The 13224-nt window shown below is 54.0% G+C and overlaps 1 long non-coding RNA gene across 1 annotated transcript; it reads left to right on the forward strand.

Annotated features, from left to right (window-relative positions):
- The first annotated feature begins 5959 nt into the window (after window positions 1-5959).
- Window positions 5960-12797, forward strand: LOC144616576 (uncharacterized). Its single transcript, XR_013555931.1, has 3 exons — window positions 5960-6079; window positions 12071-12152; window positions 12496-12797. It is a non-coding gene; the product is annotated as an uncharacterized LOC144616576 (long non-coding RNA).
- Window positions 12798-13224: the final 427 nt, after the last annotated feature.

The following is a 13224-nucleotide window of genomic DNA, read 5'->3' on the forward strand; positions in this document are numbered from 1 at the left end:
TTGTTCTGAGACAGCAGAGCCCAGCGGCTCCTCTCTATTCATCACGGAGCATTGCTCACTAACCTAAAGGTTTCAGGGTCTCCTCCTTGCCAAGGACCAGAACACAAATGGGGACAGGTAAGGAGGTGGAGGGCTGCAGTCTTCCAGGTCTGGATTTATCTACACAGACCAAGATGGGGCTGCTGAGGGCACATCCTCTCTCCTTTGTTTGGGGATGGGGCTCTGGGCTGGAGTTCAAGGCTGCCCCAGGAGACCCAAGCCCCAGTTAGTGACCGGCGTGTTTGCAAATGTTTGTTCAGCAGCAGTCACAAATGGACGCTAAAAGGCTTTGTGGTTCATTGATGGTCATACCCCTTTCCAGCCCATTCTTCATCCATTTCTTGGGTGAGCCGCAAGCCCTCTCCACTGGCAGCTCTCACTTGGCTCTGGGTCCTAAACCCTGCCTGCTCACAGCCCTCCACACCAGCAATCCTGGGAACTGGAGCTCTTGCCCCAGACCCGGTGTTTGGAGACCCTCAGCAAGGCTGGGGGCCCTGCTAGCTTTCTCCTCCACTCCCTTCCTCCTGGCTGAGCTCATGGTGACCGGGCAGGGCAGGTCCACATATGCACACCTAAGGTCCCGCAGAGTAAGTAGTTCATTCACGACACCCAGGAGGCACATAATCGCACAGGGAACAGCAGAGAGAGGGGCTGTTGGGAGCTCCGTTATCACTTCACTTTGGGGCATGGACCCCAAGTTTGGCGGGGGGGGTCCTCTAGTTGCTGACCCCACTGCAATCACATGTGGAATGGCTGTGTGCGTGATAGCAGGAGCTCCTCTTTACATGCAGAAAACAAATTCCCCACAAGTGGAAGGGAGGTAGGGGATGCGGGACGGGTGTCTCTGGCCTGAGGATACCTTGAGGTGTGAGTATGTTCATCTGTTACAGCAGGGATGAAACTTAAAGACCTTGTGCTAAGTGAAGAGAAGCCACACCAAGCACCACATACTGTATGATCCCATTTAAATGAAAGGTCCAGAATAGGAAAATCTATAGAGACAGGCAGATTGCTGGTTGCCCCAGACCGGGAGGTAGGAGTGGATTGGGGGATGATGGCTAAGGAATGTGGGGCTTCTCTCTGGAGTGATGAAATGTTCTGAATTGACCACAGCGAAGATTGCCCAACTCTGTAACTATCCCAAAAGCTACCAAATTGCATGCTTGAAAAGGATGAATTGTATGCTATGTGAATTACGTCTTAATAAAGCTGTTAAAAATAATCTATGCACCTCTCCCCCCTTCCCAGGGGGTGTTTTTCCCTTTCCCTTGTCCCACAGAAGTAAGCCTCTCACTCTGTACTTCTTCCCCTGGAGGAGAGATGGCAGGGCACGTGGAAAGCCTGCGTGTCTCATAGGATTTTTTGCTTCGAAAGTCTAAGCCATTAGGCAAAGTCAGATGTGTTATGGAAAGATGAAAGGAAGAAGGACGAGATGCTTGGATATAAACGAAGTGGCTTGGAAAAGCAAAAAGGGAAGCTAGATTCTCCATCCTGGGCTGGAAAGAGATTCCCGAACAGGGGAGAGAGGAGAGAGAGGTGGGCCAGGTCCAGATCAGTGCCCTTGTCCCTGGCAGGGCCCCAGTGAGGAGGCAAGACCCCAGACTGGTGCGTCTGCATTCTGATGGGTTTGGTGGATTCTCTGCCTACTATTGATGTGTAGCAAACCACTCCAAAGTCTGTAAAACAATCATTTTATTACGCTCATAGACTTTGTGGGTCTGGAATGCAGAAGGAGCACTTAAGAAGCGGACGAGTGCGGAAGAAGCACTTGTCCTTGCTCTGTGACATCTGGGGGGGGGGGCAACAGAAGCCTGGGGGTGACTTGCCGGCTGGGGGCTGGAGTCATCAGAGGGCCCTTTACTCACATGTCTGGCAGTCATTGCTGGCTGTTGGCTGGGATCTCAGCTGGGACTGTCAGCTGCAACACCCACATGTGTCTGTGTTTCGTGGCTGCTTGGGCTTCCTCATAACATGGCGGTTTAGGTTCTAAGCACGTGCATCTTATGAAAACCAGACAGGGCTGCACTTCCCTGTACGGTCACATGATGTCACCTTGTGTCATAGCAACAAGACCTTCTTCACCTTGGGAGGAGTTTCAGAGTCATTTTGTAAGAACATGTGGGATGGCAGATATCATGGCCGTCTTTGGAAAGACAGCCTGGCACGTGGGACTATATGCAACCTTGAAAAAGGGTCCTTGTCTCAAGTACCATGCACAGGTAGAGAGCCATCAGACTCAAGCGGGCCGTAGAGTGACTGTGACTATTTCAGTGGTAATCTGAGTGCACAGGTGGCTGACAGCATCTCTCACGCTGCCTGTCCCCTGGTTGTGTGTTGGCACAGCTGAAGACCCAGAAGCCCTGACCTAACCCCAGGGAGGCTGTTGGGCAGGGGAGCCTCCAGAAGGACTAAGACGACATTTCTGTCAACCAGGACAAAGGGGGCTCAAGGTGGGGAGTGGTGTAGAGCGTTAGAATTAATGTTTGCAAACATGTCTTGCACACTTAGGAGTTTGTGGCATGAGCTTCTGTGCTTGTGTGCAGTCATTTAGGTCTACAAAGGGGGTAAGGGGGTACCAAAGGGGGTAACCAAGGGGGTAAGGGACAGATGTCCAAGCTTGGAGTTAGGAGGAAGGGCTAAACCAGCCATTCAGCCTCCCCAGGTCTCAGGTCCCCTCCTGGCATGGTGAGATTACATGATGTGTGATACATACCACATGGAATGTACTCTACAGGTCCGTGCCTGGAGCAGAGTGGAACTCAATGCACACGAGCTGTTGTCACCGTCTTGAGGCCAAGTGGCCATGGGTTAAGTCTCAAGTTGGGCAGTGGCCCCGAATGCATCTGAGAGAGTCATATTTCTTCCCCCCGGCCCTAGAAGATTGTCCAGAGTCACCAGTCTCCTCCCTGTCCCATGAAAACAACCTGCCTGTTGTCAGGTTGAGGGTTCTCAGTGAGGGGTGATTTTGTCTCCCAAGGGACATTTGGCAACGTCTGGAGACATTTTTTCATTGTCACAATTGGGAGGGGATGCTCCTGGCGCCTCGTGGTTAGGGCCCAGGGGTGCTGCTAAACATCCTGAAATGCACAGTCAGCCCCCAGGACAAAAACGGATCCAGCCAAAATGTCAGTAGTGCCTAGGGTGTGAAACCTTTCTTCGGGGTTTCCAACAAGAAATAGACTTTTATTTATTTATTTTTAATTTTTTTATTGTTTATTTATTTTTGAGAGAGAGAGAGAGAGAGACAGAGTGTGAGCAGGGGAGGTGCAGAGAAAGAGGGAGACACAGAATCCGAAGCAGGCTCCAGGCTCCGAGCTGTCAGCCCAGAGCCTGATGTGGGGCTCAAACTCACAAACAGTGAGCTCATGACCTAAGCTGAAGTTGGATGCCCAAGTAGCTGAGCCACCCAGGCACCCCAAGAAATAGACCTTTAAAGGCAATTTTGAAAACACGGGTGCACTTTTACTCTTCCCATGGGAAGGGCATCCCTGCCTTCACCCCAAGGTGGTGATGATTTTTTCAGCATATTCCTGAAGGAGGTCCCGGCAGGTGAAGTTCCTTGGAAGTAATAGATTTGCGTAACTGGGTGATGTCTTTTTGCCTTTTGCAATCTTTCTTATGCTAAATATATATAATATTTTAAGGCATCATAAAATCTGCCTTCCTTATAGACCAAAAAAGTTATCCAAAATCAATATGAAATGATTGCTTGTCAGGCAAAAGGATGGCGGGACCAGAGTCCAAATTCCTTACCCTGGGCTCAGGGATAATGAATTTGGTTGCATTGCTGACTCTGGTTGCGGAGACTGGCAGGAAGGAGTGGTCAGAGAGGCTTAAAGAGGAGGTGGTAGGTAGGCAGAGGCTGCGGGAAAGGAGAGGGGCCGTGAGGAGAGGCTCTGTGCCAAACAGGGAGACTGGTCCCGGGAATTTCAGGGCCCAGGGGTGGAGAGGCAGGTGAGGGGTGGCTTCGGGAAGCCCAGAAGTTGAGAATGGAATTGGTTTCCTTAGGGATCAGCGGAGGATGTGAGAAGAAGAAAGAAAGAGGAAGTGAGGAGAAAGAGGGAGAGAAGGCGGGAGGCAGACGCACTGTCTGGAAACGGAGAGGAAGCGCAAGGGGACAAAACAGATGTGCGGGGACCACGTGGCCACATGACCCAGTGCCCCATCTTGTGCCGGGTCCCTACAGCTAGCCCAGTAGCTTTGTGTCCCAGGCTGGTTGGGGGTGCAAAATCCCTACAGAAGGGTCACAAAAGGGAAGAAGGTCAGGGTCAGAACATCTGGGACTGACCTCTAAGTCCCTCGAAGTCTGGGCTCAGTCAGGGGTGCGGCCTGGAAACCTCTAGCCCCCAACCCCCTAAGCGGATTCCTTTGTGTTTTTCTGTGTGACAAAGACACACCCACAGGAGCCCCCCCTCCCTCCGTTGTCAGAAGCCCCTGTCTGTCCCTGGCAGAAGCTCGCAGAGCCAGGGTGCGCTGGCAGGGACAGGAGGGGGAGGGGGCAGGGGAGGCGGCTCGCGCTCCTCCCTGGCACTTGCTATTTCGGACCCACCGAAAGTCTGTTCCTCCTGGGTCTCCGCTCAAACGCGAGTGACAAGACTCCTCACAGCGATCTCTTTGCTTAACCCCTTTTGCTGGGCCATCTGTTCAGAGCTCTGATGTATGCTTCTCCTCAGAGCAGGCGCCACATTATTCAGGCTCCTTGCCTGGCACGGGCTCTGTCCTTCCCGGCTGCCCCTACCCCGCACGACAAAACCCAGCCGCTTGCTCACGTCCTGACTGACATGGGTACTAGCAGGCCTGTGGGCGAGTGGATCGGAGCTGAGCAGAAAATACCAGAGGCCTGGTTCCCTCCTGATCCTCCCTTCAGATCTTAACGATGCCTCCCCCCTCCCCGGCTCCCCCAAGCTCGCTTTTAAAAATGCCCCTCCATCCCGTTACTATGGTACCTGTGTTTCTCCGTCATGGCCAGTGACGAGCTGGGGCTGCTCCTTGGCATTTCACATCACACCCTGATCCTTCTGGAGGGTCTCTGAGTGAGGGGCCCGTCTCCCCCCAAGGGTTCCTTAAGCTCTCATAAAGCCTCAGCCTCCCCTGGGGCTTTAGATGCACACTCCCTTTTTTCCTCATCTCCCACGATATTCCCATCGTTCAGGATAGACTTTGCAGAGCAGTGCTGTTCAACAGAACTTTCTGCTCTGATGGAAACGTTCTGTATCTGTCTACACTGTTCAATACGGTAGCCACTGGCCACATGTGGCTACTGAGGCCCTGGAATGTGGCCAGTGGGGCCAAGCATCCATATTTTTAAAGTAAATAAATTAAATTAAATTTTAATCGACTTCAATTGAAACTTACAATGGCGGCGGCCGCAGCTCTGTACCCAGGAACCTGTTAGAAATGCAGACTCTCGGGCCTCACCCCAGACTTGCTGGATCAAAATCTCTGGGAATGGGGCCCCAGCAATCTGGGTTTTAACCAGCCCTCCAGGGGGTTGTTATGCACCGTGAAGCTTGAGAAACACTAGCCTGGAAACCCCAACCCCGGGGGAAGCCCCAGCTCCTGTGTGATGCCTACCGCTCCCATCACCTAGACCTTTGGAGAGTCAAGGTTCCAGAAGACGGCTCCGACCCTCCTTCGGGTCCCTGTGCTGGGTTTGCTGTCCACACCTCAGGCAGAGAAGGCAAAACTGGCTTTGGCTGGTGCCTCTCACACACCCCCAGAGCTGCCCGCCGCCCCAGGCCGTGGGAAGTTCTGAATAATTAATGCAGCAGAGAGGGGCGCTGGCTTTTTCCGTTCAGCTTGCTAGGGGAGCGCCTTCCCCTGTGGGTGAGGTGTGCAGTCATCACCCACCCCAGGAGCATTCTTCCCTGGGTGAGAACAGGCCTCGCCCCCACCTTTCCTTCCTCGCCCACAGGAGGCTGCGAGCGCTGGCTGGGGAGGCTTCGAGCCCTGCCTGAGAGCTAATTCCAAGGAAGGGGCTGCAAGGTGCCCGGTGACAACGCAGCCCGGGGCTCCTTTCCCTGATGTGCTTATCTCCCAGGTAATGCGCCGAGTGGTTCCTGGTGCTGACGCTTTACAACAGTCCTGTGACACGGTATTGTCACGTCTGTTTCTTAGAGGAGAAGCCTGAGGCTCAGAGAGGGTGAAAGTCCAAAGTCAACAGCCAGCCTCTCTGAGCCCAAAGCCCCAGCTTTTAAGGGCAGCGTCCTGCTCTTCAGCGCAGGCAGCAGGTCAGGCGTGGGCCCCTCTTTGGAACCCCAGGAAGAGGGGGAGCGTGGACTGGCAGGGGTGCCGGCTGCTGCTAGTGCCCAGAAAGCTCTCTTTCTCTCGAAGCAGAAATCCCTGAGCTGGTGATTCAAAACTGAAGGATGCTTAATTGCATGTTAACCTTACAAAGGAAACTTTATATATATGATTCACGTAATATCAGCTCGTGTGGAAACCCTCACCCCTGTTCCCCCTCCCTTGTTTCTTCCTACCCTTCCTTATTCTCTCCCAACTACCAAGAGCAGGGTAGGGGGGGCCGGGCACCACAAGGGTGCTGTCGACCTGGGCGGAGCAGCGGTAGCAAGTGCAGGCCCGCCTGAGGTTGGAGGGCTGGGAGGAGCTGCCCAGACGATCTGTGTGTAAGAGGAGGGACACCTTCTAGAACGAGGCCACTTTTTGGCACCTGGCCTGCAGTGGCGGGCATGTGACTCCTCCCGGGGACCTTGGAATTCCCAGGACAGCTTCGTCTTTTCTCCCCAGGGAGGCTTCCTCCAGCACCTTCCATGTCTTCGCTGCCTGGTCCTAACTCCCATTCACTTTCCTGCTTGGCCCTCTGTCTCATCGCCCTTATTTATGCTCCTGGGTACAGATGGTCTCTGGGTCTGACTGCTCCACTCGGTCCCATGGCCTCTTTCCCTTCAGAGTGTCCGTGTCATCTTCCAAGGCTGCCTTCTGCCCTTGGGTGGAGAGATGGGGGTCAGCGGGGTGATCAGGGTGTGGAGAGGCGTGACAGTCAGGCCCAGAGAGTGACTTCAAGGAGCCCTAGGGGGAGGAGGGGACAGCTCAGCCTTCACTTTTCCCTCTGTGGCCAGTAGGTGGTGCTAGATGCCAGCTGAGGCCCAGCTGGGGCCTTGGCGATGCAAACCGCAGCCCTCGCTTACCGGAATGTTCTGCCTGCTAAGCAGCCCTTTTGGGTGGGATGCAAGGCATTGTGACCTGCGGGCTGATTCAGGACCCAGGAGGGGATAGAGATACACACTTGTTTCCCTTCACTCAACCCCGTGGCCCTTATGGGCTGGGAATGAGTTAAGGAGAGACTCTGCCTCACCTTTTCTTCCCCAGGGAGATTAGAACAACTGGGGACCAGACCTTGCCTCCACTCTTGCTCAAATATCACCTCCTCTAAGCAAGGGCAGGCCCTTTGTCGCCTGGATGCTCAGAGCAAGCCACCAGGGCACTTCACATACGGGGATCATGCAATGTTTCCACGGCTCCCTAACGGAGCAGACTGTCACCTCCTGCAGGTCAATTTCTCATCACGTCCATTTGTGTAGCCCCACCCCCACCCCCCGCCGCCCCAGGGCCTGGCACATGGCGCATGCTCAGTCCACGAGTGCTTGGTGGAGTGAGTCAAAGGCCGCACAGAGACTGTATTGCTTTTCCCCCTTGGAGATCTTTAAAAACACTTTTGCCTAAGGGCTTTAGGAATGGCCCAATGGGTAAATATGGATGGATGTTTATGGAAGGGTGGCCTTGAAGCCCCTCTGGAAGCCAGTTCCCAGCTCAGAGCTTCACACCCATGTGTAGAATATGCTTCATTTCTCTTGAATTGAGGGCCGTTTATTGCACGCTTCCAGCATGGCAGGTATATCTCTCTAAGCAAAGAAGCCTCCCCACGTCCACAAAGAAGTGTGACATGCAGCCTGGGCACTGGGGCCCTGGGACTTTGGTCTTGGCTCCTTGGGTGTGTGGAGCTTGGGGAGATGCTGGACTTTTGGGACTTACCAGAAAATGGAAAGGGAGGCCTTCCTTGGGAGGGCCCCGCTGGACAGGACATGGGCTGGTGCACTTAGTTCACAGAGGGGAGGGAAATTGTCCAGGCAGAGAAGTGAATGAACGCTAATGAGCGGGTGGGCATTTGCTCCTCAAACAGAAGTGATTTGTCTCTAGCTGAGCCTCCGGTTCTGCAGAACATTCTGTTTTATTGAAGATTTGGCAAACGGACCTGTAGCTGACATGAAGTGGTGGGGGGGTGGGGCAGGTGATTTTTCCAGATGCCTGAAGATCTGGACAGACAAGGACGGAGGGATCAATCCACAAGGTGAAGGTGTGGCATAGTAGGGATAGACATAAAGTTCTGCCCCAAACGCCAACTGGTTGCAGGTGGCATAACTTCAGAGTTGCCCACGTGAAGATTTCTGTTCTAATTGACAAGTCAGCTGTGAGATAGGATTGCCTTGTCCGTGAATCCATGCTGGGAGAGAATATGCAGAGTGAAGATCTGAGCTCTGCTGTGCGCTGGTTGACCACTCTTGGATTTCTCCATCGGTTCTGGGGAACTTAGCATGGGATTCATTTAATATCAGCTGGTAATGAAACCCTCGTCCCCATTCCTTCTCTCTTGGTCACTTTCCAGTCTTTCTTGCCAAGCCCCCGTGAAGAACAGTCAGACTTGTCTTTTTTTTTTTTTTTAATGCTTATTTATTTTTGAAAGAGAGAGAGAGAGAGAGAGAGAGAGAGAGAGCGCAAGCAGAGGAGGGCGGAGAGGGAGACACAGAATCCGCAGCAAGCTCCAGGCTCCGAGCTGTCAGCACAGAGCCCGACGTGGGCCTCGAACTCAAGAATCGTGAGATCGTGACCTGAGCTGAAGTCGGACGCTTAACCGACTGACCCACCCAGGTGCCCCCAGAGTTGTCTTTTAAAAGATATGATGTGCTGTAACAGACACCAAGGGCAGCTGGACCAGGAGACTCCAAACTAGCTCAAGTGAGAAACCACCGAAGGAACCTGAGCTCCGTGTATTTCCTGAGGAAGAGGGAGAGAGAGAATCTTAAGCGGGCTCCATGCTCAGCACAGAACCTGGTGTGTGGCTTGATTCCACGCCCCTGGGATTATGACCTGAGCCCAAATCAAGAATTGGACACTCAACCGACCGAGCCACCCAGACACCCCGAGCCTGACCTCTTTATTGCGGAGAGAACAGGGCCGGCAGCAGTAGGCTGAGGCTGAGTGCATCTGCCTGGGCTGAGATGACTCACTGAGCAGACATGACCAGTGGCCCCTCAGGAGGGGGTGAGTTCCCTAGAGGTTTGCGAGCCCAGGATGGGGCTGAGTTGGAAGCCCCTACATTTCCTTCTGAGCCTCAGAGACTGAGAGCAAATAGCTCTCCACCCCTCTGCACCCCGGGGCTTCCTTGGGGCCACTTAACCATAACCTGAAGCAACTGGCAGGGTCACTGGCCTCACAGCTCAGCCTCTCCTGCTGTCCCCTGGCTGTGCCCAGCTATTTGCTGAGCCTGGAACTGCTAATTGCACCGGGTTCCCCCGGGTCTCTGGGTGAGGGCAAGGGCCGGCAACAGAGCTCATGTGTTCAGGGGTCTCGGAGGTAGGACAGCTCTGAGAGGAAGGCTTCTGCTGCTCCCCTCCTGCTCCCTTCCCAGTGAGGATCCGGGGTTCAAGTCCTACCTCTGTGATCTTGGGCAATCAGGGGAGCTCTCTGAGCCTCAGCGTGGGTACTTGCTGGGTGGTGGCAGGTCCCCTTTACGTGGGCCGTTCCTGGAAGCCAGCTGTTTACTTCCTATCTTCTGTATAGTCTGAGGCACCTCCAACCAGAAGCCGTGGGACCTTGGCGTCACTATCTGCTTGGCTGGAGTGAAGGTGACTGCCCTTCCTGGTTTGTCCTTGATGGAGGCATTCCTGGGATGAAGGATGTTCTGTGCTAAAACCTGAAAAGTCCTGGGCCAAGCAGGGCAAGTGGGTTACCTTAGAGCTGGAATCTGCACCCGTCCCTCTCTTCCCCTGCCGCCTGGCCAGACCTGCTGTCAGCCCTCAGCCAGTGTGATTCGCTGAAGGACAGCTTGGGGCAGACGTTGAGGAGCGATGCTCTGTCCCCATGTTCAGCGCCGCTTGAAATCTCCCCAGAACTCAGGAGCTGAGGGTAGTGTCCCATGCGGTCTAGGTCTGCCCTCCCCTTTCTCCTTTGGCATCCATTATTTCTTTGGGATGTCTAACGAATCTTGAAATCAGCTTGGTTTTCCCCTCTGTTCATCCCATACTGGGAACTGGTACCTAGGGCCATCTGCTGCTCGAGGGAGGAGGAACAGAGCCAGAGTCCTCCATACTGGGGCTGGGCTTGCAGGGGCATCAGCGAACCCTGTGGCCATGTGGCCTGGGTGCCTGGGTCTTGTTCTTGCAAAACCCCATTCTTCTGGGATGGGCACTGTTGACATTGGGCTTAGTACATGACTTTCCTTGGAGCAAGGAAATCATTGTGGTTGCTGGTTCAGTTCTCAGATATTTTGACTTCCTTTCAAGTTGTCCCGAAGGCCCTGTGGGAATGTGAGACCAGTTTCCCAATGATCATGGGATCTCACATCACTGAGGCGCCTTCCATGGAAGCACAAACTCCAGCTTCACACAAAGAGCCAGACAAAGGGACGTGGCCCCACCTGCCTTGAGCTTAGAACGCTATTCAAAGACCACACTACTCAGTTTGCAAGTTTTGTCTCTGGGACCCAAAGAAAGGTTCTTCCGAGATGGAAGGTGGGGGGAAAGGAAAGAAAGAAGCATTATTTTCTGGCTTAATTTTCTAGTTTAATTCAGTGTGCATTAGATCAGCACAGGTGCTGAGCTCCATGCAAACACAGTAAGCTCTGGTTTTAAGGAACCTCGAGTTCTGGGAGGGAGGCAGATCTCTGAGCCATGGAAGGCTCTGATCGATGCTGTCATAGACGCTGGGCTGGTACACTCTGAACGTGCAGGGGCAGAGAGGTTAGTAGGAGAACTTGGGGAGGCTTGTTAAGGCGGTAGGATGTCCAGGGTTTCGAAACCAAGGCAGGATTTTGACAGGCAGAGGCTGTGGGGATCAAAGGTGCAAAAGTGCAGAGATGGGTAAGGGTGGGTGGGGCCAGGTGAGACCGTGCCATCTGGAGCCCAGGTGTGGGGGACCAGGGCAGTCTGGTGGCCCAGGAGGTGGGAAGGGAGCCGAGGCCAGGTCCTTGGAAGTGCTACATACTGTATGACGAAGCCTGGACTGGAGTCCTGCAGGCAGTGGGGATCTACGGAAAGTTTTAAAGCAGGAATCTTTTGATAAAACGTCAGCCCTCACCATGTGCCTTCCACCCCTTGCTGTCTTTTCTTTTTTATTCTTTAATGAGGAGTTTGGACCAGCCTTCCCACAGCGGAGCAGCCTTGTCCTTTCTCCCCACACCCGGAGGAGGAGGCGGGGGCCAGGGCTGTTCTTGAGTCTGTCCCGCACAGATCGTTCCTCCAGAGCCACGGAGCAGAAAGTTCAACCTGGCACCTTGCATCTGGAGCAGACAGGTCTCCCGAGCCCTCTCGGCACCTCCCGCAGCTCCTCTGCCTGCTCCTTTCTCCCCGCGTGCTTCTCCTACAGCCTCCATTTCCTTCCACCTGCCCCTCCTTCTGACAGCAGGGCCCCATCCTCCCATCCCTACCCCACACTGGACTCCACTGATCTCTAGTTGTTTAAGAGGCGGCCTCTGAGGTCAGACAGACGCAAGTCTGCTCCTGGCCTCCTCACTGTGTAACTTCAGGCTTAACCTCTGCGTGTTGGCTTTTCACCTGCAAAGGTGAATTGAAAGGCCTCCCCTGGAGGTCGGGGGTGTCCCAGCACCTGCACCCAAAGGCACTGTGGAGCACCCTTCCTGCCCTCCTCTCCCTGTCCGGGTTGGCTTTTGGCCCTTCCGGGAGGAAGGTTTCTTTGTCCGGGGAGCCAGTGGGCAGCTCCAGGTGGCATGGGGTTTCTTGCTATGCTTCTCAGAATGCTGCTGGCCTTTTAAACTGCCTCTCTGTCTCCCTTACAGGATAACAAGGGCATAAATCAGGAGCTGTCAGCGTTCATTTCCATCCTTGGGTGGACAGCATCCTGTCCTAGCAAGGCTCCAGGTCTGTCTTTGGAAGACTGGCTCCCCGAAGCCAGGGAAGATGACAGGCTGGGGCTGAGGGGGTCAGTTTAGGCCAGCGCTGTGTGGGGAAGAGCCAGTGTGTGCTGTGATTCCCGCATGTATCTGTCCCCCTGGCCCACATCAGTTCTGGGGCAGAACCCGTGAGCTATCAGACAAGTGGGGACTAGAATCTTCTCCCCAGAATGCCCGGCTGCCAGGATGAGATATAGGCTTGCCAGGGGCTATCTCTGCCAGAAATAAAAGAGGGAGGATCTCCTACCAGGAGCCTTAGGCAGAGAAATCCCACCAAGGGCAACTTCCCCCTTTCTCCCTTCTCCTTCCAGGGGCTGGGACCAAGGCTAGCTCTAATAGAGTCAGTGAAGGTAACTACACCTGGGAGCGGTCCCACAGAACCTCAAGATTTGGCAAGAGAGCCCTCGCTTCAGGCAGGTGCCGGCCAGTATGGGGGGCCCAGCCGGGAGGAGTTTGTGAAATCCCCATTTTCACTCTGCCCATTTTACAGGTAAGAAGAATGAGACCTGGGTGGCCCCAGACTTGATTACAGGGTCTTATTCCTGCAGCAGCTGATAAAGGATGTCAAATGTACATAAAAATAAGTGAAAGACAGCTCTCCTTAATCAAAGTTAGCCTCTTCCTCGAAAGGTCCTGCTGTTTGCTATGTGGCAGGGTAACAGTCTGCTCTCTTCCTTAGCTGGGCCGGCAGACCATGAGCTGTGTGTGAGACCAGAGACCAAATCTGGCTTCTCCACAATCTTGCCTAACCCGATGCTTGCCCTTTGGTGAGTCTCTGGGATGCTCCAAGTTCTTTTTCATGCTTAGTGGATACATTAGAAGTGAGGGATGCTGGGCGTGAGGGGATATTCCCATCCTGCTCCCACTTCAGCCCAAGAGTCAGTTGGAGAGAAATAGGAGGACTTTCTGCCCACTGCCCGCCCCCCTCCCCAGCACAGAGTCAGCAAATTGGTCATCCTTAGGAAAGGTCAGCTGAATCAGCCCCCCCCCCCCCCCCCGTAAGAAACGTGCTTGGTATTTTTAGAAGCTTTTCAAGTTTG

The sequence above is a fragment of the Panthera onca genome, chromosome B3 (genome assembly GCF_046562875.1).
Source record: "Panthera onca isolate mPanOnc1 chromosome B3, mPanOnc1 haplotype 2, whole genome shotgun sequence".
NCBI lineage: Eukaryota > Metazoa > Chordata > Mammalia > Carnivora > Felidae > Panthera > Panthera onca.